At 41.1% G+C, this 26,259-nt stretch overlaps 1 long non-coding RNA gene across 2 annotated transcripts in view; it reads right to left on the reverse strand.

Moving 5' to 3' along the window:
• Positions 1 to 3,078: 3,078 nt before the first annotated feature.
• Positions 3,079 to 26,259, reverse strand: part of LOC143679053 (uncharacterized) — a 51,548-nt gene continuing 28,367 nt past the window's right edge. Inside the window, exons 2-4 of one of the 2 annotated variants that reach the window (XR_013173531.1) lie at positions 6,723 to 6,779; positions 4,255 to 4,321; positions 3,079 to 4,156 (exon numbers count right to left, since the gene is read on the reverse strand). This is a non-coding gene — a long non-coding RNA (uncharacterized LOC143679053). The remainder of the gene's footprint in view (positions 4,157 to 4,254; positions 4,322 to 6,722; positions 6,780 to 26,259) is intronic. The other variant, XR_013173530.1, reaches the window with a different exon arrangement.

Here is a 26,259-nt window from a genome sequence, read left to right on the forward strand (position 1 = left end):
ATATTGGGGAAGTGAGTGGATGGTGAGAGAGGGAGGCCTCAAAGGGCTTCTGGCCTGGGTGAAGTTTTGGAACGTCTGCTCCACCCTGAACTTCTCTGAGAGTTGCTTCTTCACTCACAGAGTCATGTTTGCACTGGACCCCCTCACTCTGGCAGCCTAACTCTCCTCCCCATTTCTGAGAATTGGTCCTTCCCTCCTTCTGGCAACTGCCAGTTGCCACCACGATTCTTTCATGATTCCTGTGGAAGTCGCCATGTAAATGCCCAACCCTGTCCAGCGGCACCTGACCCAAGATGGGTCAATCAGAATTCTTCCTCGCCTTTGGGACTAGAGCTGAGAAACTGATGTCCTTCTCTCTCTGAGAAACTGAAGATGCGATTGGCACCATTGGCGAGGAGCTACTCCCCTGGTTCTTCCACATGGAGAAGCAGAGAAAGCTGGCCTGCTGTATGGAGGAGGATGAGGCAGATGCAGATACGCTTTCTGAAAGAGAGCCTGGGACCAGCTGTCTGGGTCCCTGGAAGGCTGTGAGTGTTCTGGATATGTATCCTGTTCTTGGGTTCTGTGAAACACTGTCTGGCTTCTTCATATACATTTTAAGCAATTATTTCTGATGTGGGGACATCACTTGGTGAGCAGAACCTCAAGTAAAGATGGAAGCCAAAGGCATGGGTGAGATCTCTTAGGGAGAAAGTGTGGAGAGAATTTCAGAGGAATCTTGCAGAACAACCACATTTAGAGATCACAAGGTGTAAGGGCACCCCCCAAAAAAGATAAGGATTTACCGTGGAGTTAGGAGAATGAGGACTGTTCAGTGTTCAAGAATCCAAAGGAGGAGTGAATTTGGGGAGCTAATAGATTCAGCAGCTCAGTGATGTTATGAAGAAACCAGGTTCTTTCCATCTGTGATGCTCAGCATGGGTTTTATCCAAGGGTTGGTGTCCCGGTAGGTTGAGTTGACTGTTGGTAACCAGCACCGTGGAAGAGATAGAGAGAGACTTTCCACAACCATGGAATCTAAGCTTCTCTCTTCTTTCTGATGGGTTCACTGTTAGATCATGTGCACACCCTTAGCCTAATAAGAATGATAGAGAAATGTCATTTACTGATTGGCATAGACCAACTGAGAGCTGCCCCTTAAGCTGGGAACATGTGGCGAGTGTCCCCTGAAACATGCGACTGTGTGGAGGACGTTGGCTCCACTGATCACGGTCAGGATTCTGTTGTGGAGGAAGAAAGGTGCATGGATGCCGAGGAGGCAATAAGGCATCCCTCACACGTGACCCTCAGGCCCCGCCTCACCCAGCTCTTGCTCCCTGTGCTTTGTAAAGTTCCTGGAATGTACCAGACTCCTTTCTCCCTCAAGGTCTTCTCGTGTGCTGAGCCCTCTGTGAGGAATAGACTCCATGATATCTGTTGCCTAAGTCCTGTTCTTACATCAGGTCTCACTTAAATGTCATTCTTTAAAGAGAACTTCCTTGATCTCCTCAACTAAATTAGGTCCATTTATAGGGTCCTAGAGATGGCCAGGGTGTGTGTGTGTGTGTGTGTGCATTTTTATCATGTTCAAGTAACTAATGCTTCGTGTCAATATGCTCACATAGACAAAGGCTAAAACTAGGGCAAATCTGTGAACCACTTAAACACTCTTTTCACAGCATCCTTACCTCATTACCTTATTATCTTAGCAAGCATTTGTTGAATGTCTCCTCTGCACGAGCCATGGTACTGGGCTGTAAGACTTGGCCCGGGTTTCAGTGCATAATCTAGTAGGGCTTCCAGCACTCCTTCTCTCTTCGTGGCTTTCCACAAGTCAATTCAACAAATGTTTATTGAACTCACAGTTGGGTGGAAGAAACGGTAAATGAGTGACTCCATGGCACTGCCTTGTGCCACAATTTTCCCAACAATGGCTATGAGATGCTATAAGATATAAATATATATATATATATTTTTTGCATGGACAGGTACCGGGAATCGAACCCAGGTCTCCAGCATGGCAGGCGAGCACTCTGCCTGCTGAGCCACTGTGGCCCGCCCACTATAAGATTTTGAATCATGAAATTTATGTTAGTGTCATTCAATCTGCTAAGGCAAGAAATGAACTAATGCATCGTAAGAGTGGTTTTGTACCACAAAGATTAAAACAAATAGGTTCTTCTGGTTAACCCTCAGATAATTCAATTAACCTCTATTACTGCTACTTTTATTCAATTACTCTTTTAGTATTCTATTCTGTCTGCTTTGCTTGTCAGAATTTCTACACAGGAGGCACTTAAGAGTCAGCAATCTGGTAGGAAGAGGGGCTGGAGGTTGTCTCGAAGTCATGTTGCACAGCAAGATGCTGTTTTTTCTTAGATTGGGTGGCAGTCGGGGATGGCTATAGGTGAGTATTGGAAATTATGGGAAAATTATATAATAGCCCCCTCCCAACTGCCCTTTGCAGACACCACTGGTCCTAATTAACTGAGGCATAATTGCATTTTGTTTATCAGACTTTCAGATATTCCAGGCTTCAAACTCTACTAAGATTAAAAAGGAAAAAAACCAAACTCAAAGGGAGGAAGCAGCAGTGGTCTGCTCTGATAACCTGTTTATCAGTGTATTTCCCCATTGCCTCATCCTCTCACAGAGGAAGGCGTGGCTGAGACTCAGATTCTGGTTGTCAGGACTTATGTACAGCGATAGGCAGTGAGGTAGAGAATGTGTAAATCATTTGTTATATATGTATATTTTTTGGCCTTGAAAAGAAAAAAAAAAAAAAACAGGAAAATGTTGCTGGAACGCCAAGTTAAAAATTTGAAAGCTAGCAACATTGAAGCATGTATTTAACCACTTGATAGGAAGGTCAAGGCATCAAAATCAGAAAGAAACGTGCTGTGAAAATACAAAAGATGTGATTTAATAGCTTCTGAGTGGCCTTTCTTGTTTATCACGGGTCCACTCCAAGGATAATGGGGGAAAAATGACTATTTACCCTCCTCACTTGTGCTGAATGAACACATTTTACTCAAGGAAGGCAAAACGAGACAGGTCTGGTTTAATTGCACAATCGGATATTAATACAGTGTTTTTGAAGATAAATGCCTTATGACCTCAGAGTGAATCAGCGCCAAGGCGAGGAGCTATTGAAGCCTACCCACCCCACCCCAACCCCCGGCGGGGCACCTGCCGTCCTCCACGTGGCGGGATTGCAGCCCTGGGCTCCAAGATCACATCACAGGGGGCAGCACACACGCAAGCTGGGTTAGGGCGAATGTGTGAACGTGGACTTCACACTCTTTCTCTTTCCTAAATTCTGCTCAGGAAGTTGGTGTCTGCAATTATGTAATCCTGCTGGACGGCAGCTCAGAATGATAACGATGCTCCCAATAATAGCCATCGTTCGTTGTGCACCCATCACAGGCCGTGCTCCTGGCTAAATGCTTTGCGTCCTCGTCTTGGGAGCCCTCACCTCACCACTGCGTTGATGTTCTCATTTTGTAGATGAGGCGACTGAGCAAGTGAGCTGTTTAGTCAAGTGCCCTGGATCCCACAGAAAATATTTCAATCTAAATGCGCCTGGCGTAGAAAGAGATTCTCGGAGAAACTAAACAGCTGGGGTGTCACGGCCTTTTGCGGCATGCGTCCTTCCAAGGCCCAGTGCCTGGTTCTGTGCTCGGAATTGTATAAGCTTTACCCACAAAGCCTGTATCCATCCCTGGCTTGGCCTCAGAGCCTTCATTCTTAATCTCCAAGCTGTAGATGCTAGCAAATGGTAAATAACCTGAATGTCAAGGACTGACCTTCTATTCCCCACCACACAGTAGGTATTCAATAAATGTTGAATGACAGCCTTGGGACCAAATAAATGCTTTGCTTGAAAACCATGCTGTGGATTGATCGCCACTATGGGTCGAAAACCACAGGATGGATTAAAAAGGTGGGGACCCAGAGGGCCTCATGGACCCTTAAAAGAAACTGGTTCTTTCCTGACATAGGACATGGAGTAGGAACTGGGCTTTCACCAGAGCGACAGAGCAGTCAGGCGACTTCGATTCTTCTCTGATGCCTTCACCCTCGGTAAGGCACGCAGAATGCTACACAGATGAATCTGCAGCGGCTTCCTTTTTGCAGGCTCTACCATAAAAGACAACTCATTTTCACTTAACTTATCCTATTAACAAAGGGAGAAAAACAAATTAAAAGGAAGTCCCTGAGGTGGCTGAGACCCATATGCCTAAATGGATAAACAACATAATTGGAATTACCTACCCTGACGAAAGCACCAAACTCAGGGCTGGTTTTGAACAAGTGGTTCTTCTAGTTTTGCAACAGTTTGCTGGTGTCATTTCAGAGGAAAGAGGAGGAGGAAATGTGTTTAAAATGAAACAAGAGAGGTTTTGGTTAGCCACACAGATGGTGAGGATTGGTACGTAGTGGAAGTAGCTGCTGAAGGAAGTTGGAGAGTCCTTGCCCCTCATCTGCCTAAAATGTAATCTTGCCTCCAAGCAAGGAACCTGGGGAGTTGTCAGGGCCCTTTCCAACCTGGAAATTCCAGTGTCCTAATGGGATGATTTTCCCCACCATTTGCACTGAACTGTGTGTCAGAACAAGGAGGTTCAGAGGAGTCTGGACTGCTACTGGGAGCAATTGGTGACAGCTCCCAGGACTGCCTCTGCTGTTGTGGCGACGTGACCTCAGAGCCCTCTGCCCACTGGTTTTGGACCCACATGCTCCCCTGATTCGGGGTGGTTGGTTGCCTGGGTCTTTATGCCTTGAGTACAAACAAACAATGCCTCAGTATCATATTACGTACCGTCTGCCTGCTTTTGTCTGTAACAGTGGGACAATCAGCAAAATCATAAATTGTTGTATTTTTCAGATTTGGGGGCTACTCATGATTTAGTTTCAGGAACTCAATGCATTGATGGGAGAATCAGGACTTGTCATGGGTGGCTGTCTACACGAATCAACCAATCAGATTTAGTACAACTGAAATAGGTAACCGAAAAAGTAAGAGGAGGAAGAAAAAGGAGACGAGGAAGAAGAGAAGGGCAATAAGGTAATGAGGCAGTCACTTTCTTTTTCAAATACTGATACACTTCATAAATGTTCAAGTATATATGGTAATTAAAAGGGTGTAGCCCAGCAGTCCCAGTCCTAGGTGAGACCATGTGAAACCTGTGTTCACACAAAACCCCGATGTTGACAGCAGCCTTATTCCTGATTGCCCAAAACAGAAACAACCCAGATGTTCCTGAGTTGGGAAGTGAATAAACAAACTGTAGCCCATCCATACAATGGAATAGTATTTGTCAGTAAAAAGGAATGAGTACTGTACTGACACAGGAAACAATTTGGATGGATTTTAAGAGGTTTATGCTAAGTGAAAGAAACCAGACTCAAAAGACTACATGCTATATGATTCCATTTTTATGATATTCTGGAAAAGGCAAAGCGATAGGGACAGAGGAGAGATCAGTGGTTGCCAGAATTAAAGGAGGGGGAAGGACTTGATCACAAAAGGGGAACATGAGTGAATTTTGGGAGAAAGATGGAACTGTTCCCTTTCTTGACTGTGACGGTCATTGCATGCCTCTCTTCACTTATCAAAACTCAGAACTGTACAACAAAATTTACCATATGTGCACTAAAAAAACAAAATAAAATAAAGCAGTTTTGCCCTAGTATAGGTATAGATGGGTCAGTGGAACATCATAGAGAGCTAGAAATGGAATCAAGTATAAATAGTTCATTAGTTTTGTTAAAGGTTGCAATTCAGATCAGTGGGGAAAGATGCAATATTTAATCAATGATGCTGGGAAAACTAATTCTAATCATTAAAAAAGATACCTACCTCATAAGTTAAGTCAAAATAAATTCCAGAAGGATTAAAGATTTTTAAATGGAACAGAAATGAGAATACTAGAGGAAAATGTAGATTTTGTAATAACCCTAGAGTGGGAAAGGATTTTTGAAGCATGATATAAAAGCCAAACTAGAAGAAAAAATGAATTGACTATAAAAAACATTTTAAAAACTCAATAAAACAAGCAAAAAATAACTATTAGCAAGTTGACAGACAAATGACAAACTAGAAAAAATATCTACAAGACACATAATAGTCAAAAATACCTGTAGTGGATGAATAAAAAATATGGATAAAAATAAATAAATATTAGAGGGGGACAAAGGGTAAAATAAATTGGGTAAATGAAAATACTAGTGGTCAATGAGAGGAAGGGGGAAGGGGTATGGTATGTAAAATTTCCTTTTTTTTATAGTTCTTTTGCTAGAGAGATGCAAATGTTAAAAAATGATCATGGTGATTAATGCACAACCGTGTGATACTGTGAGCCATTGATTGTACACCATGTATAGAATGTTTGTATGTCAAAAACGTTTGTATGTTTGTTTGTTAATGTTTACAATAAAAACATTAAAGAGAAAAAAGGAAAAGGACGGCCTTAAAAAATTTATATATTTATAAACACAAGACATTGTACAATGATCAAATAAATTCCTTAAAAAACACTCTGTAAAATAGATTGCACGGTACATAACATATCTAAAGTAAAAAAAAACAGTTTGGTAAGTTATAAAACAAAATTTTAATAGTCAACATTTCTTGAGATTATGCGGGATGGTTATTTTATTCTTTTTTTTTTTTTTTTTTTTTACATGGGCAGGCACCGGGAATCGAACCCAGGTCCTCAGGTATGGCAGGCAAGCATTCTTACCTGCTGAGCCACCGTGACCCACCCGGTTATTTTATTCTTTATACTCTGCTGCGTTTTCTGAAGAATAAAAAAAAGGTAATGAGTAAATAGTATATAACCAGAAGAAAAACAATGCTTATTTCTAAAAGGATACTATTGAATACGACTTTAATATGAAATTTAAATCTACTAATTAAAAGCCAAGCATATTTTCATTTCCCCATTCCCAATAGTTCCAATGAAAGCAAAATAATTAACTTCAAAATTAACATTAACAAGGTGTAGCAGAGAGGCTGGAGGGAGCTGCCTGAAACTGTAGAGCTGTGTTCCAGTAGCCATGTTTCTTGAAGATGAATGTATAATGATATGGGTTTCACAATGTGACTGTGTGATTGTGAAAACCTGGTGTCTGATGTTCCTTTTATCTACCTTATCGACAGATGAGTAAAACATATGGATTAAAAATAAATAAATAATTGGGGAACAAATGTTAAAATAAATTGAGTAGATTGAAATACTAGTAAACAATGAAAGGGAGTGGTAAGGGGTATAGAAAAAAAATAGGGGGGACAAAGGTTAAAATCTACTGAGTAGATGGAAATACTAGTGGTCAATGAGAGGGAGGGGTAAGGGGTATGGGATGTGTGAGGTTTTTCTTTTTATTTCTTTTTCTGGAGTGATACAAATGTTCTAAAAAATGACCATGGGGATGAATATACAACTATGTGATGATATTGTGAGCCGTTGATCGTACACCGTACATGGAATGTTGGTATGTTAAGAATGTTCATGTTTGTGTGTGGTTTTGGTTTGATTATACAAAATAACTTAAAGAAAAAAAGTCAGCCTTAACAGAAAGGTGTAACTTATGGATTGATTATGGGTTTGCTGTTCCTGTTGGTCCACAGAGCCCATGCACTACCCTTGCTGACGCTGCAGTTCTGTATTGGTTTCTCCCGAGCAGTGACCTCCCACCTGCAGGAAGTGTGCCTGGTTTGCCTTAGGGAAACTGTCCCTCCCTCCCCTGAGGCCTTGGAGTCCTGTGCTCTGGGGAGTTGGTGACCCATCCATACGCCCAGCTCCCTAGCTGCTTTTAGGAGGCACAAGTGTCCTAAGTCGGTAGATAAGTGTCAACTTCAGGATTTTGGCTGCAACTGTTAGAAAAGCAATGCTCCCTTTGAACTGGTGTTGCTAAGCTGGTGGAAGACGAGCCTGGAGAAATGCTGCTGAGAATGAGGTCAACACAGAGCAAAGCAGGACAGAGAGGGGAGAGAGACACATTCCTGAAAACAGCTTTGGAGCCCTTTGATGCAGCTGTCCCCAAAGCCAGCTACATTCCTGGACTTTATAGTGAGGCGAGCCAATGAATTCTCCATCTGTGCTTCAGCCTGTCTGAGTAGGGCATCCTTTCTATCTCAGGGGATGTGGTTTTATAAACATTCCAATACATCTCTGTAAAAACCAAAATCGTCTTCATTCATTCAAACATTAATGCATTCATTTAAATTTATTGAGCGCCTAGGACCTAGGAGCATTTGGGCCAGCAACTGTGCCAAATCCTAGAATACAGGATGAAAGACATGATCTGTGCCAGTAACACAAGGAGTACATTTGGTGGGAACTCAATTAGACAACAGCCCCTGGGGGTGCCAGAATCCATTCTCAGGAGGCTTTGCTGCCACCTGTAAGAAAAGGTGGGTCATCCCCCTTTCTCTCTTCAGACACACTCTCTTGCCGGACAGGTAGCATCTTTCTTCTCCTTGGTGCTCTCTGACATTCCCTCTTTGGACTCTTCCATCTGTCCAGACTGTAGCAGCCACCACCCGGGAGGGCTGGGGTGGACAGACTGGCCCAGCTTTGCTTCTGGTAGTGACACAAATGCCCTTTTGGCTTGACTTCCAACTTCTTGTGCTGTCTTCTTGTTGCTTGGACTTTCTTCCCCAGTGGACATAGTGAGGGCCAGGGCCCAAGAGTGGACTTATAGAAAAAGGAAAGAAGAAGAAAGCTGTCTCATGCCTAGTCAAAGGCGCTCTCAATTCTGCCTGGGCTCAGCCTAGGCAGATGGGCTCCACAGTAAGGTTTGCAATCCAAGTCTCAGAGTCGTAGTCTTTCCTTACAGAATTTCTCTGAGCAGATGTTCCCCTCAAAGACCCCAGGGAGAAGGGCTGTTGGCCAGAGGGCAGCATCGGGGCCTTCCTGGGCAACCTGGCCAAATACTCTCTTAACCTCACCACCATTGTCAATCCACAGATGTATATGAGACCTTCAGGGAAAGTGTATAGAGTGAGAAGAGAAAATATTCTATAGAGCAGGGAAAGAGTGGCGAGTACAACCTTTCTTAATGTGTCTGACTCAGCCAGAGGGCTCCCTCAGAAGTCCCTCTTAGAGAATTTCTGAGGTTGTAGGTCATATTACCAGGAGGGGGAAATAAGCATCCTCAGCAGATTCCATTAGAATAAGGGCAACCCATGAGGTCATGTCTGGTGATTTTAGGATCATCTTCATTATTTATTAATGTATTCAAGCATGAGAACACGGGTATTTTCACCACATAGTATAAATATTCAAAACCAAGCCCAAATGCTACCTGGGGAAACCACACGAACGCGGAGTTCGCTCCAGAGCACATAGGGGATAAATGATAAACTGTTGACCTCATGGAGCTGCCTGATGACTTTTTTTTTTTCTTTCAATCCTGGAGAATCATAGAATCTTTCAGCCTATGAGAACTATCAATCCAGTGGTTCTTTTCTTGGCAGAGTCACCTGAGGAGCTTTAGCAAAATTCTCTTGTCCAGACCCCACCTCAGAGGATTCTGATTTAGTAAGTTTGTGGCAGGGCCCCAGTATCTGAATAACCAATCCGTCAGTGAGCAGGTGGGGAACCAAGACCCAGAGAGGGAAGGAAACTTGTCTAAGGTGACAGTGTCTGCCAAGGAGCCGAGACCAGCGCCAAGTTTCCTGATTCTGACCCAGTGTTCTCTGTACTGCGCAAACAGAAATGCAAAGAAATAATCATTCTCACCCACACTGTCTAAATCTTCATTTACCCAGGGCCCACCTTGGAGGATAGAGTGTAGCTCCAGGTTTGTGCTTGGGAAGACTGCTCAGAGATATTTGGCACTGTCAGATAGACAAACCTGCCTTGTGGGTAACAGCTGTCACACATATCTGCCCTTATGTTCAAAGTCAAGGCCACTTGCCCTCTGCATTTCACTGTAGTGGACAAGATAGGGAAATATGTGACACATGTCTCCCCTGTTTCCTGTGCACATACTCTTAATGCCTTGTGGTTTGTGGTTATGGTTGCTTGTTTACAAAACCTGGCTCTCAAAGTCATGGTCAGCCCAAAGCCTTTGTTGAAAAAGAACTCACCATTTACGCAATAGCTTTCCAGAGGGGCCTCTCTGCTGCTCTGCTTTACTAGACATTTCCACCAAAGCCATCAAGACTGAATGTGGGCATTTTCATTGCATGTGGAAGCCGCATCCCATAACATCAGTCAAGAAATAAACATTTATTGAAAGATAGTATGTACCCAGCATTGTGCTTATGTTTAACTCCTGCTGTTGTTAGAAGGCATTCCAGGGTGTTGGGAAAAAGGAATGTAAGCTGCTTCAGAACTCCCTTTTGGAAAAAGAAGTCTTCTTTATTTAAAGCACACCTAAAAGGACACTGGAATGCATTAACTCTGGAGGAAAACACCCTTTGGATACTCTGGAAAACTTTCATTCAAATTCTCTGCAATGTACTTGTCTGTATAAGCTAAGCTTCCTATCATGAGTAATTATTTCGAAAGTGCCACCTTATTTAGCAGTGATCTGGCAGCTAAGAGTCTGACAGTTTCCTGGACACTTGGACTTGTCACCCATTATAACCACCTGTGTTTTACAGTTGAGGAAACCTAAGAACTGAGCAATTAAACCCTGCCAAGGTCACTCACATGGAGTTCAGAGTACAACCAGAGCAGAAGAGAAACTTCCTGAGTTTCTAGAATCAAAGGACCCTATAGTCGAAAGGGATTTCAATAGGTCATTTAGTTCACTACAGTGAAATCATCCAAGACTAATGATTGTCTAGGGGCAAAGGCCTCGCAAGGCTTCCAACTCTTCCTTCAAGTTTACACTTCCCCACAATTCTTCCTGAAGTCTAACCTAACTCTGTCTTGCTGTTACCCTTTCTACCAGCAATCCATGCACACACTGCTTAATAGAGAATAGTTTTGTTTTGTGTTTTTAATGAAGCCTGACCCTTGTTCAATTTAAGGTACGGGAGGTGAAAGCGGGCTATTCTGTATTTTTGGCTTGTTATACCCTGTCTGAATACCAGAAGATTGTGCTTCCTTGATCCATCCTCTCCAGGGATTATTTTCCCTGGGGAAGAGAAGGTTGAGAGACAAACCAATGGATTGCAAATTCAAAAGATACCTAACAACAGTGTCCGTGATCATAATAAACTGGAGGGCGAAGAGTTTTAGGGTGGGCTGTTGGAAGGGATTTTTCCCTAATCTAGAGGGAGGCTGTGCCATCTCCTTCCCAGGACGATTTACAGATGGGAGAAGTTCCTAGCACAGGATTGGTTTCTGTGTGCTCCCCTCTGGGAGGAGAAACTTTCCTTGGATTCTTTCCTACAGTGGCTCTTCTCCTGGTCTGAAAAAAGCACCAGTTCTAAGCATTTCGAAAGATCTGTTTGTGTGTGAGGAAACTAAGAAGCAACTGCAGCTAAATGAGATTCCCTTTGAATTTGGCCGTCACCCTGCCTTAAACCAGCATAGACAAGCCTAAAATGAGATGGATTTTTACATGGCTCCCAGGCAAAATTTTGAACACTAACTACTGATATTTTCTTGATATTTTCCCACTCTACTACTGCCTCCTTCAATTAGACTGTGCTGTGGGAAGAGATGCAGAGTTCTAAGATAATTCCCACATACAGGATTTTATTTTGTTAAGTCTCCTTTGAGGATAAACTATCCACTAGCATTTGCATCAGTTGTTCTTGAATCACTACTTAACACAAAATGCTTCACTTGGGTGAAAAATTTCTCTTAAGCCAATTCTCCCTAAAGGTAAAATAAAATATTTCAAGCTCTATGCAGAAAGAGTTTTAAAGAAAAAATGACAAATCTACAGCCTTTTCCCAGCAACAACACTTTTCAGAACACTTTTCACTTCAGCATACCACGAAGCGTATCCATCAGTTAGGAAGCATTTACTGAGCCCAGCTTTATATCTGGCAGTGTGGGATCTACCCCAAAGAATAAGACTTAATCTTTGCCTCAAAAAATACCCAGGCTAACTTAAAATTAGGCCCAAGAGTCACCCCCTAGAGAACCTCTTTTGTTGCTCAAATGTAGCCTCTCTCTCTAGCCAACACAACAAGCAAACTCACCGCCCTCCCCTTCTCTATGTGGGACATGACTCCCAGGGGTGTAAACCTCCCTGACAGCATGGAACAGAAATCCTAGAATAAGCTGGGACTCAGCATCAAGGGATTGAGAAAGTCTTCTCGACCAAAAGGGGGAAGAGAAAAATGAGACAAAATAAGGTGTCAATGGCTGAGAGATTCCAGAGTCGAGAGGTTATCCCGGAGGTTATTCTTACCCATTAAATAGATATCACTTTGTTAGTCAAGATGTAATTGAGAGGCTGGAGGGAACTGCCTGAAACTGTAGAGCTGTGTTCCGGTAGCCATGTTTCTTGAAGAGGATTGTATAATGATATAGCTTTTGCAATGTGACTGTGTGATTGTGAAAACCTGTGTCTGATGCTCTTTTTATCTACCTTATCAACAGATAAGTAAAACATACAGAATAAAAATTAATAATAGGGGGAACAAATGTTAAAGTAAATTTGGTAGATTGAAATGCTAGTGATCAATGAAAGGGAGGGGCAAGGGGTATGGTACATATGAATTTTTTTCTGTTGTCTTTATTTCTTTTTCTGAATTGATGCAAATGTTCTAAGAAATGATCATGATGATGATATGCAATTATGTGATGATATTGTGAATTACTGATTATATATGTAGAATGTAATGATCATATGTTAAGAATGTGTTTGTTTTGTTGTTATATTTTTTAAAAATTAAAAAATTAATAAAAAAAAATACCCAAGGTAATAGGGACACAAGGTTAACTCACAGAAAATGACCAGAGGCTAATATAAGAAAATATGTTTAGTGGTATGGAGCAGACCTTAAACATGACAGGAATTCTGAGATCAGTAGATTAAAGCAGTCAGGAGCTTTTATTGGAGGGGTGCAACCCGAGTGGGCTTTCAGTAAAAGGTTTGGGAGAGGCAAAGTAAAAAAGCAAAAGCAAACAAACCAAAACAAAAGACACAAAGAGAATTAGGAAAATGCCAACTAGTATTTTAAAACCTTCAATTCTAGATAATTGCAATCACATAAAAAGGTGAAGAAGTCCCCTGTACTCATCCTTCAGCAACTCCCAGCCGATTTTGCTTCATCTGCATCCTCAGTCACTTTACCCTATCTCCTGAGTTATTTTGAAGCAAATCCCAGACATCATATCATTCCATCTGTAGATATTTCAGTATTTTGCTAGCATTTCAATGTAAGCAAGATCAAATTATACAGGTCAGAGCTTGTTGCAAAAAAATGGCACCAACAGGATGAAGCTTGAAGATAGCAGGTTGAATAAAATAGGCCAGACACAAAAGGACAAATATTGTAAGACCCCACTCATATGAAAAAACTAGAATTTGCAAATTCATAGAGACAATAGGAGATTACAGGGTATCAAGAGCAGGGGCAGAGGTGGGGAATGAGGAGTTAATGCTTGATGGGTGGAGAGTCTCTGTTTGGGGTGATGGGAAAATCTTGGTAATGGACCAGGGTGAAGGTAGCACAATGGCGTGAATGTAATTAACAGCACTGCGTTGTATATTTCAAAATGGTTAAATGGGAAATGTTATATAAATGTTACCACAATGAATTTTTTTTTAAAGCATAAAACTGAAAATCTTGGCACAATAAAAAGATCCCCCAAGCCTTAGTCAATGGCACACTTATTCCCTATTCTATTTTATTCAACCACATCCCAGTACAACAGAAGAATCCCTGATTATTTTGGAGGAGGAGGTTGAAATAAAATGAGCATGTCTAGAAACACATGCTATAATGCTGGGATCTTAGTGGAATGTCGGAATCCTACGGGCAAATGCTTGTCCCTGTACATCTGCTGCAACTTATTCTATTTCCAACGTCGATCAGAGTGATATTTCAGGAAGACATGCCTTTCTTAAACCAGAGTCCAACAAAAGTGGCCAATAGAATCTGAGGGTGATGGAACGGTCTAGGGCAAGGGGGCAGAAGCACAGTTGGGGAAGAGAGAGAACAGGGTGGGGTGTGGACGGGGTGCAGAGATTCTCAAGGCTCAGGCTGGATGTGAAACTGAGTGGGAGGCAAAGACTGAAAGTGGAGCATGTTAATCTTGGAATGACGATGAGTCACGCAGAAAATGAGATGCTTTCCCACTGATGCTTTGAATAATACCCCTTGACTAGAAAAGAAACCAAATGAAGATTTTCTTGATTGCAGTGGAGATATGATCTGGAATACAGAGTGTGTAGTTGAAGACTGGGCACCTCTCCCAGCTCTTCCATTTTTCCTGGTTGACCTGGAGAAAGCCATTTAGCCTCAGGGTCTTTCCCTCCTCATCCTTGACTAGGTGAGACTCACAATATTCAACAATTCAGTTAATTGAAATGTATGTAAAAGGGCAGGTAGATAGGAATTTGGAGTGACTTTTGGATATCAGCAGCTAGCGATAAGAAGCAGCAGTGGCAATCGAGGCAACTCAGACCACACACAACCTAAAATTGGGGGAAAATAAAATAGTGGGCATTTGCTCAGATTTATCAAGTACTTGTGATCATGATGTCTCCCCTGCCAGGTAAGTATTTTATCAAGTACTTGTGTGTCAGTTACTCTCCTAAGCATTTTACATTAGATCACTTAATTCTAACCCCAACCCTATGTGCTAAGTTCTAATATTATCACACTATTACGAAGTAACTGAGGCACAGAGAGGCCAACTAACTTACCAACAAGACATTGCTAGAAAACAGGAAAGTCAGATTTGAATCCAGATCTATCTAAATTCCAACTCCTTAAGCACTGTACTATGTCTCCTGTTATGCTAGTGTGCATAGGATAACTATTAAAGTCTTTTATTTTATCATTCAGTCAAACTCCAGAAACCTTCATTAAATATCTATCTGACACAGACGCCCATTGGCCAAATCTGGGGCAAATTCAGTATCAAAATAAAGTATGGCAATGAATCATGTTACTGAAAACAAAAGAAAGGAATTCATGAGTCCTTATTGATATAAATAGAAAAATAAGTAAATGGTGGAGAAGTGGGGGGCTCTGCTTACAGTAGAATACCAAGATTCAATCGGTGAATGTGGAGGGATTTTTGGAGCTGGAAAATCGTTACTTGGCAATCATCATAGTAAAGATGGGGCCAGGCAGGAATCACCAATGGTGTGCTGGTTTGAAACTGTTGTGTACCCCAGAAGAGCCATGTTTATTGAGGGATCTTTTTTATTAAGTTGTTTCCATGGAGATGTGTCTCCACCCATTCAAGGTGGGGTTGTTTGCTAAAGTCCTTTAAGAGAGGTCCATTAAAATAAAAAAGAGAGAGATCCATTTCGGAAAAAGCTTCAGAACTGACAGAACCAACAAAAGATCCAGCATTTGGAGATGCAGAAAGAAAATGCCCCCAGGGAAGCTATTTTGAAACGAGAAGCTAAAGGACTAGCAAATGCCAGTCACGGGACTTCCCAGCTGACAGGGGTATTCCAGATGCATGGGCAGGAACTGGGAATCAAACCTCTAGGGTTCTAGCATGGCAGGTGAGAAGTCTGCCTGCTGAGCCACTGTGGCCTGCCCTTTATTTTTTTAACATTGGCCTTTCTTGAGTCAAGGTATTTCTCCCTGGATGCCTTAGTTTGGGCATTTTTACAGCTTTAGAACTGTAAATTTGCAACTTACTAAATGCCCTTTATAAAAGCCAACCCATTTCTTGTATATTGCATCTTGGCAGTTTTAACAAACTAATACAATGGGGGAAATGATGATGAGCAAAATATTTGCATGGTCTTAAAGTATCTCCCCCAAGACTGCTTATTAGTGTCAAAAGAGAAAAATTAATTATACAGTGAACAAATTGGGCAACATCTTGATTGAGTGATCAATATTTACATCATCTCTAGTGTCTTACACAGTTCCCAGCCCTTTATAATATGTGCTCAAATTAATTTCTTAAATAAAAAAATTACATCATCAATAAGAGGCAGATGCATATTATGTGCCTCCAGATACGATATCTTAGAAGGATACAACAATTAATTTTGCAATATTCCAGCAAAGAATATATAATGAAGCATCAAACACAAAATGGAGATGTTCTATCAAAAAAAAAAAATGAATGGAAAGACTAAAATGAACAAAGACTGGAGGTTTTTTGGATTGAAAGAGGCTAAAGGGACAGGACAACTAAACGCAAACCTGCCCCTAGACTGGGTGCTGTACAAGGTGGGGGAAGACGGACAATGCTATAAAAGGCATTTTTGGACCAAATGGTGAAATTAGAATATGGACAATAGCAAAGCAAATTTATAAAGTTGACAACTACTGTGGTTATATAAAAGAACATTCCTCTTGTTAGGAAATGCACGCTGAAGTATTTAGATGTGCATTTAACTTACTCTCATATGATTCAAAAGAGAGAAGTCAGAGAGAGCACAAAAGCTAAAGTGAATGGGGTAAAATGTTAACAACAGGTGAATCTTGATTAAGTGTATGGGTGTTCTTGAAGCTTTTACTAAATTTGAAAATATGTCCAAATAAGAAGTTAAAAAAAATTCAATCTAATATCTCATTAGCAAGGGAGGTAGTCAGAACCTGAGTTCTTGAACTGTTAGGGATAAAAAGCAGTGACCTTTGTGGAGCCACAAGAATAATTATCATCTGATAGTATAAGCTTAAGGCCTATCTGGCTCCTTGCCATTTAGGAGTTCACCAACTAATATTGTGGGTTAGTGGGTCACATAGAAAACAGGCTCACAAGTGAGCAAATAATAAAGTAAGTCATTTCCATGGTCACTTGATATGAAATTCCACTGTAAGAAACACAAGGAAAACCAATGTCTCTGTGTGTAAAGAGAAGATTTCAAAGCTCAGGCTGATAACCTAGTTATTTCAATTTAAGTCTACCCAGCAGAGGAATTAGACGTCCTGTCCAAGTTCGCCTTAAATTTGCTGCCCCGTGAAATGTATTGGGAGAAGGTTGCGTGGCAATTGGGAAAGGCAGTGACACTAGGCATTTTGGCATGCGGAGCAAACTACTAGCACTGATGAGGACATAACTATGCTGGGGGCTGGGGAAGCTATGGAATGAGGAACAAATTAGTGTGCAACTTTTGACACCGGGCTGATTATTATTGCCACAACCTTGAGCCACCTATTATGCGCTGGACCCTAAGAATGCAGAGAGATAAAAGGACTGATCCCTGCCCTCAAGAAGCTTTGGGGAAGGAATGAGAGTCACACACAAAAAGGATACTTTGCAGGCCAGCGGGTGCAAAGTGCCAAATGAGTGTTCTTGTTCTTATCGCTGTGTGCTAGAGTTAACGGACGAGGTGAGGCAGGAAAAGCCATCATGGATACGTAGCACCAAGCAAGTGGGTTGAGGTGGGCTTCCATTCAGCTATTCATTCATCCATTCGTCCATCCAATCAATCATTCTTTCAATAAATATTTATTCAGCTTTTGCAATTACAAGGCACTCTACCAGTCACTTAAGGAGAACAGTGAGATCAAAACTGCAGAGGGGAAAAAGGATACAGTACATTTGGAAGTTGAGTGTTAATAATAATATTAATAGGTCAAACTTAATGGGCCTTATATTGGTTTCCTGTGGCTGCTGTAACAAATTACCATAAACTTAGTGGCTTAAAACCACAGGAGTGTATTCTCTTACAGTTTTGTAGGCCAGAACTCTGAAATCAAGGTGTGAGCCAGGCTGTGCTCTCTCCAGAGCTCTAGGGGAGATTCCATCCCTTGCCTCTTCCAACTTCTGGTGGCTGTCAACATCCCTTGGCTCGTGGTGGCATCAACCCAATCTCTGCCTCTGCCTCTGTCATCACATGGTCTTCACCTCTTCTGTCTAATCTCTCCTGTGTGTCTCTTATTAGGACACTTGTCACTGGATTTAGGGCCCACTCAGATAATCTAGGATAATCTCTTATCTCAAGATTTTGAACTTAATTATATTTGCAAGGACCCCTGTTCCACATAAGGTTATATTCACAGTTCCAGGACTTAAGATGTGGACATATCTTTTGAGGGGCCACCCTTCAACCCACTATAGGCTCTTTCCATATGGCAGGCATTGTCCTAAGCATCTTATGTCTACTAGTTATAATAAAATTCTCAACAACCCAGTGAGATAGGTGTCATTTTGGTCCCCATTGAGAAAATGGAGGTACAGAGCCATTAGGTTACTTGGGACCATTTCTTAGAATAATTTGGTTTGAGTGGAGAATCTGTTGAGTCTTGAGAGATAAGTTGGACAGACAAATTAAGATCACATGCATTACACCTTAAGTAAATGGATGAATCACTGTGCCACCGAGGGGTTTGTTTTTGTTTTTGTTTTTGGTTTGAGCAAGAGCAGCATGTGTCCCTTGAAGTTATGGTAATATTGACCAGAAAATACTGTGTAAAAGATATTGGAGGAGGGGGGAATGGGAGACCTATTAGAAAATGCTCACATAATTGCTATGAGCAAGGACATAGGCCTGGACTGGAGGGCTGGCCACAGAAACAAAGTAGCCACAGCTGAGTAGCCACTCAGTTTCTTTTTATCCTAACATATGGAGCCAGACCTTGGGCAACTGAGATAATACCATCTCCATTTACCCCAATTAAGCAGATACTAGTTTTCCCATTAAAGGATTGCACTCAGATTTGGAGGCACCTGAGTGAACAGTTCCTAGAAATGTGACACCCTGCCGTTTGGCTTGTGGGCACGTATAGGACACTGACACCCTGGGAACTGAGTGATATTTCTCCTGAGGTCAGCAGATGGCCAGCTCTGACCTTATGACGAAATGAGGCTTGAAACCGAGGTAAAACATAAACAAAGTCAGTAACAAGGCTCCAGGGAATGGCCTGTGGCTGCAGCCACCATAAGTTTAGATCTTTTCTCTGTTCCTCCAGAATAAGCAAGCAGGCAGAGGGCGCATCTCCTTCCCACCTCCCATCTGCTCTCCTTGGTGACTATGCTGGTTTGAAAGGATGTATATCCCCTAGAAAAGCCATATTTTAATCTAAATCCCATTTCATAAAGGCAGAATAATCCCTATTCAATACTGTATGTTTGAAACTGTAATCAGATCATCTCCCTGGAGATGTGATTAAATCAAGAGTGGTTGTTAAACTGGATTAGGTGATGACATCTCTCCACCCATTTGGGTGGGTCTTGATTAGTTTCTGAAGTCCTATAAAAGAAGAAACATTTGGGGGAATGAGCGATTCAGAGAGAGCAGAGCAGAACGACATAGCCACGAGAAGCAGAGTCCACCAGCCAGTGACTTTTGGAGATGAAGAAGGAAAATGCCTCCCAGGGAGCTTCATGAAACCAGAAGCCAGGAGAGAAAGCTAGCAGATGACACCGTATTTGCCATGTGCCCTTCCAGCTGAGAGAGAAACCCTGACTGTGTTCCCCATGTGCCTTCTCACTTGAGAGAGAAACCCTGAACTTCATCGGCCTTCTTGAACCAAGGTATCTTTCCCTGGATGCCTGTGATTGGACATTTCTATAGACATATTTTAATTGGGACATTTTCTCAGCCTTAGAACTATAAACCAGCAACTTATTCAATTCCCCTTTGAAAAGCCATTCCGTTTCTGGTATATCGCATTCCGGCAGCTAGCAAACTGGAACAGTGAGTATTGCTATTGCTGCTCCTGGTGCAAACTGAACATGAAATGTCCTTCTTGCTTTTAGTCTTTTAGGCTTTCTGTGGGTATTGGATCAGGAATGCGTGATGGGAAGGGTATTACCCATCGGACAAGGAAAGGTTGGAGTGCAAGAGATCCCCACTGGTACTCAAGAGTCCTCAGTCAGTTCATTATCCAGGCTTCAGGGCCATTAATGCTGGTCAAATAACTAAATGTTTCCAGGAGCAAAAAGGTAATTCTGTTTCTCTGACATGTTGAAAGCAAAAACTGCAGGTGGACCATGTTGACTTCCACACCGGCCGCTGGACCAGTTTTCAGGTGTGCCTTCCTTCCAGGATACGGCATTTGATGTCATTTAAAAACATTGGTATAGAAGTTGTATCTGTACATTACAAAAATGAAATTCAAATATGACAGATGACTCTAAGGTGAAAAGTGAACTAAAAGATTTTTTTTTTAAGTTTTGAGGTTACCTTTTTAAATGTGAATACCTTAACTCCATGAGGTACTATCCTCCTCCCACAATTAAAAAGGAACAAGCTTGCTGATACCTTGTAACTCCAAGTGTGGTCTGGGGTACACCAATATTGGCCTCACCTGGGAGCTTGTTGGAAATACAGAATCTCAGGCCCTACCCCAGACCCTCTGAATCAAAATTTGCTTTTTAACAAGCTCTCCAGGTGGTTTGTTCAAGTATGAGAAGCTCTGGGCTACCAGACTGAGGGGACAGTATTTTCATGAATGTTAGCCCTTTGGAAAGCATTGGAGTTGTTAAAAAAAAATCTGAAAGTAAGAAATTGGAAAAAAATGGTAAGCAGAAAAATCAACTCATTCATCCTACAGGATTATGTGTGAAAAGAACCCAGTTTTGGAGTGCACCGCTAGAGAATCAAACTGTGGAGTGAGTGACCTGTTAAAGAGGTGTCACTCACAAATAGGTCATCTCCCCTTAGTCCTGTTAGTAATTACAAATTAATAGGAAAATCATAGAACCAGAGATTTGAGAACTGAGAACTACAGAACTTCTCCTAGTTAGTGCATGGTGAGTATTAAGCCTCAGACTGATTTTGTTCTCCAAAAACTGAGGTATGAAGTCTAAAATAAATATGAAACTAGTGCAACGAGGGCCTCACACTCATAAGCTGTGGAAATCTGAGCAAATTTCTTAACTTCTTGGAGTCTCAGTCCATAATCTGTAGAATATGCCCACACACTTCATAGGGCTATTGTGAAACTCAAACAGAGTAAGGGATGTGGAAGTACTTAGAAAATTGTATGAGACCAAAAATACTTAAAAGAAAATTTGAGCCTAGATCGTAAACCCTTATAGCAGTCACAAGTTACAAGTGTATTTCTAGATTGTGAGACCCTGAGCTATGTGTGTATTTCCCTGGAACTTGTGAGCAACTCTGTGACACCTAACACTCAGAGACACCATGCTGCACCCTGAAAGTTAGCTTAGCTGCATACAATAACAGTTAAATTAACTGAAAAAGAGATCAAGCCTCAATTAGACATAAAAACCAAGCCAATCTGTCTGGGACTAAGGTAAATCAAAATACAGTGTAAAAGTTGATAGTGTATGTTCTCTAGACCTTCATCTACTGTATGAGACCAAAGGAAGAGAGGTTTATTGTGTTCAGAACCTAAAGTTTTTGTAACACACAATCTAAGTCAACCTGTCTGGATAGCTCATTTAAACAAAACAAGCTCCTGGAGTTCAGGATGGGAATGAGGCCTCGTAATTCTGCATTGCTTAATGTACTACCTGGATACATCTCAGACTATAGTGGGCTGATAACTAAAAAGAATTGGTAGATGACTTTAAAGCATATTACAAAGCTACAGTAGTCAAAACAGCATGGTACTGGTGTAAAGATAGATATACTTACCAACGGAATTGAATTGAATGTTCACAAACAGACCCTTTCATCTATGGACAATGGATCTTTGATAAGGCGGTCAAGCCAACCCACCTGGGACAGAGCAGCCACTTCAATAAAAGGTGTTTGGAGAATGGGATAGTCATATGCAAAGGAATGGAGGAGGATCCATATATCACACCTTATGCAAAAATTAACTCAAAATGGATCAAAGATCTAAACATTAGAGTTAAGACAATAAAACTGTTAGAAGAAAATGTTAAGAAAATATCTTATAAATCTTGTAATAGGATAGATAGACCTTACAACAAAAGCACGAGCATTAAAAAAATAGATAAATGGGATCTCCTCAAAATTAAGGTTTTGTACATCAAAGAACTTTGTCAGGAAAGTAAAAAGACAGCCTTTGCAATGGGAGAAAATATTTGGACAACACATCAAATAAGTGTTTAGTATCCAGGATATATAAAGAGATTCTTCAACACAACAATAAAAAGACAAACAACCCAATTTTAAAAATGTACAAAAGACATGAACAGACACCTTTCAGAAGAGGAAATACAAATGGCTAACAGGCACATGAAAAGATGCTGAACTTCACTGGCTATTAGGGAGATTAAAACTACAATGAGATATCATTTCACATCCACTAGATTGGCCATTATCAATAAAACAGAAATGACAAGTACTGGAGAGGATGTGGAGAAAGACGCACACTTATCTACTGTTAGTGGGAATGTAAAATGATACAACTGCTGTGGAAGGAAGTTTGTGGTTCCTCAGTAGGCTAAATATAGAATTGACATATGATCCAGCAATCCCATTGCTAAGGTATCTATTCAGAGGATATGGGGGCAGGGGCACAAATGGACATTTGCACACCAATGTTTATAGCAGCATTATTTATAATTGCCAAGAACTGGAAACAGCCCAAATGTCCATCAACAGACAAGCGGCTAAACAAGCTGTGGTATATGCATTCGATGGAATATTATGCAGCTGTAAGACAAAGAATAAAGTTATGAAGCATGTAACAGTGTGAATGAGCTTTGAGGATGTTATGCTGAGTGAAATTACCCAGAAACAAAAGGATAAATATTGTATGGTTGCACCAATATGAACTAATATGAATGCGTGAACTTTGAGAGTTAAAGTTAAGAACATAGGAGATAGAAAGAGGGTAGAGATTAGGCATTTGGTGCTGAAGGAATACAGATTGTGCAACAGGACTGATTGTAAAAGTTCGGGAATGGATAGCCCAATACTATCTGATGGTAGCACAATAACATAAGTTCATCGAATGAAACTGAATGTGGGTGTGATAGAAGGAGAAGGTCTGGGGGCACATCTGACACCAGAAGGAAAGAAAGAGGATAAAAGATTGAAATGGTATAACTTAGTAATGCCTGGAGTGTACAATAACGGTGATTAAATATACAAACATAAAAACGTTTCTAACTGCTTTTGCATACTAGGGGATATGTTTAACAGGAAAACATCATCTACCATAGCAATACCAGGGGTAAATAATGCGGGGGAAGGATAAAGAGTTGGGGGAGATTTAGATTTTCTATTTGGCGAGGGACAAATGAAAATATCTAAAATTGAAAATGTTGATGGACTGTTGACTTTGGACATTATACACGGTGCCCAATGAACGGAAGTGACTGAAGGATGCACTGACTGAGAAGCAGATTGACGAACGATGGTGTATACATATGGTCAGATATTGTGCTGCTACAAAAAGGAACAAAGTTATGAGGCATGTGACATTGTGAATGAAACTGTGGGACATTTGGTGAGGCAAGAATAAGACAGAAACAGAAGAGCTATTATTGTATGGTCTTATTTAGAAAACACTTTTAAGAAAACAGGGGCCTAGATTGTTGTAAGCTCTTATAGCAGTCACATTTACCCCGGAGTGGTACTTATTATTTCTGGATTTTGACAGGCCGTGTTATATATGTACAACCTGGTATTTAGAGTTAAGAATGAAGACAATCAGGTTAGAATTAAAGTAATTCAGAATACAGGGATAAGAAAGACATTGTCTGTATTTTAGGATCTCATTTACTCTTTGAAACCAAAGGAAGAAAGGTTTATTTTGTCCAGAACCTAAATTTTCTGTACCACACAATCTAACTCAACCTGTCTAGATAGATTATTTAAACAATCCAAACACAGGGATCCCAGAATAAGAATGAGGGCCTTTAATGCTATATAGCTTAATGTAATGCCTGGATACATCCCAGAGTATATTAAGCAGATAATAAAAAAGTATTGCCAAAGTCCTTTGAGGGATGTGAGAAAACATATGGAACTATTAAACTTTACACAGGGAAACCCCAGATATTGTGTCAAACATTAGGGACACCCAAATCAATAGGCCAAGCCCTCCATCTTGAGGCTTACTCTTGTGAAATTTATGTAGATAGTGGAGAAGCTTAGCCTACCTATAGGTGTGCATAAGATTTACTTCTGCAGGACCTCATCTGTTGCTCAGATTTGGCCTCCCTCTCTGTCTGTAAGCCCAACTCTGCATGGGAAAGCATTGCCCTCCCCTCTATGTGGGACATGAAATCCAGGGGTGAAAGTCTCCCTGGCTGTGTGGGAGATGAGTCCCAGGGATGAGCCTGGCCCTGGCACCATGGGATCAACAATACCATCCTGACCAAAATGGGGAAAAGAAGGGTAACAAATAAGTTTGTTTGAAGAGAGAGTTCAAATAGAGTCGAGAGGCTACGCTGGAGGTCACTCTTATGCAAACTTCAATTAGACATTGCTACCTATCATAACTTGCCAAACCTCAGCCAAAACTATTCCAGCCAACCCTAAAGAATACCAAGGGCATTATATTAGCTTCCACAAAGGTTCCATGCACTAGAGTAACTTTCCAGAAACCTGCAACCTCCAGACGGGTCCCTGGACCAGATAAGTCCTGAAATGCAGAGGGGCCAGCCTCTCCAGAACATCACCTAGTTCCATCCCCCTATCCCATATTATTGACGACCCCTTTCAAATGAAAAAGGTAGAATGGGTATAGTGCAAATATCCCTAAAGGATGGGAGAAAGATCAAAGGTGATGGTGGAGTTATACAGAGAAGGTAGGGTTTAATGAGTATGACTGCTGAATCATTATATTAATATTTCTTTTAGTCTCCAGACCCTTGAAACAGCTAGAAGTAAAAACCTAAAATGGTGGAATTGTAACCCATACCAAACTCTGAAATTTGTTCTACAACTAGTTGTTGTGATGTGCTTTGAAATTTATCACTTTTTAGTATATATATATATTTTTTCATAAAAGAGAAAAAAATAGACATTTCTTCTAGCCTCCAGTGTTTTGGAGCAGCTAGATGGAAAAATCTGAACTAGCGGAATGGTAACCTATAACGAATTCTGAAATCTGTTCTGTTTCTACTTATTGACTTCTACTTTGAAAATCATTGCTTTTTTTTCTTTGTATGTATGTTATGTTTAACAACAAAAAACATTAAAAAAATGTTTCTGCATGAGGGAAAACAAATGAATGTCAACATTGCAATGGGTAAAGATGGATGGTATAAGGAAAAGGTACAATCAATGTAAGCTAGGGTCTATAGTCAACACTAACATTGTAATAAGCTTCCACTGAATGCAACAAAGGTATTATGCCAAAACCAAATGTCAAGAAGCAGGGGGTATGGGGGAGGGGTATGGACTCTATGGGGTTAAAAAGGGAATGTCTTCATGTAGATTATGGTAGCGAAGGCATGTCTGTTTATTTAAGCTGATTGTATTATGTGCGAATAAAATTGTTTAAAAATGAACAGAGAGGATCTTAATAAATTGCAATTTTTTTCTTGGCTGTTCAAAAAAAAATGAACAGAGAGAAATAAGTGCTAGAGAAAATGTGAAGTAAGAGATGTACCTATTTACTGTTGGGAGGGAAGCTGAGAGGTGCAGCCCCTTGGAGGGCAGGGGTGGGGTTGCCATAGGATCCTGAGACCCCACTGGTAGGTATATACCTGAAAGAACTGACAGCGGGGCACGCGTGGACATTTGCACACTGATGTTTATGGTGTCAGTGTTCACAATCCACAATGGATGGAGTAGCCTAAGGATACAATGACTGAGGAATGGAAGGGGTGGGACTGTGGTGTATACATCCAATGGACTACTGAGCGGCCGCAAGAAAGAATGAAGTTGTGAGGCATTCAACTAGGTGAATTAACCTTAAGGAAAGTATGTTGAATAAAATGTCGGGAACAAAAGACAAATACCATGCCTCACCTATGGGTTATAATATACAAACTCAGAGAATGGAAGTCGAGAGCACGGGTTATCAGGTTGGGGCCTATTGTAAAGGACCCTAGATTGTAAGCTCTTACAGCAGTCACATCTATCTAGGAGTTTTAACTAATATTTCTAAATTCCAAGATGCTGAGCTATTTGTATATAGCCTGATCGTTTCCTGAAACTTCTAGTAGATAGGTGACACCTGAGATTCAGAGTTAGAGCACTGAAGCAAAGTCAGCATTACCACATTCAGCAACTTTTTAAAAAGCTGACAAAGTGATCAGACTTCATCCAGAGATATGAATGAAGCTGACCTGGATAGGACTAAGACAAATGAGAATACTGGGTAAAGAATGATATGGCCCATATTTTCAAACTTCAACCTCTGTGTGAGACCAA

The sequence above is a fragment of the Tamandua tetradactyla genome, chromosome 4 (assembly GCF_023851605.1).
Source record: "Tamandua tetradactyla isolate mTamTet1 chromosome 4, mTamTet1.pri, whole genome shotgun sequence".
Classification (NCBI taxonomy): Eukaryota; Metazoa; Chordata; class Mammalia; order Pilosa; family Myrmecophagidae; genus Tamandua; species Tamandua tetradactyla.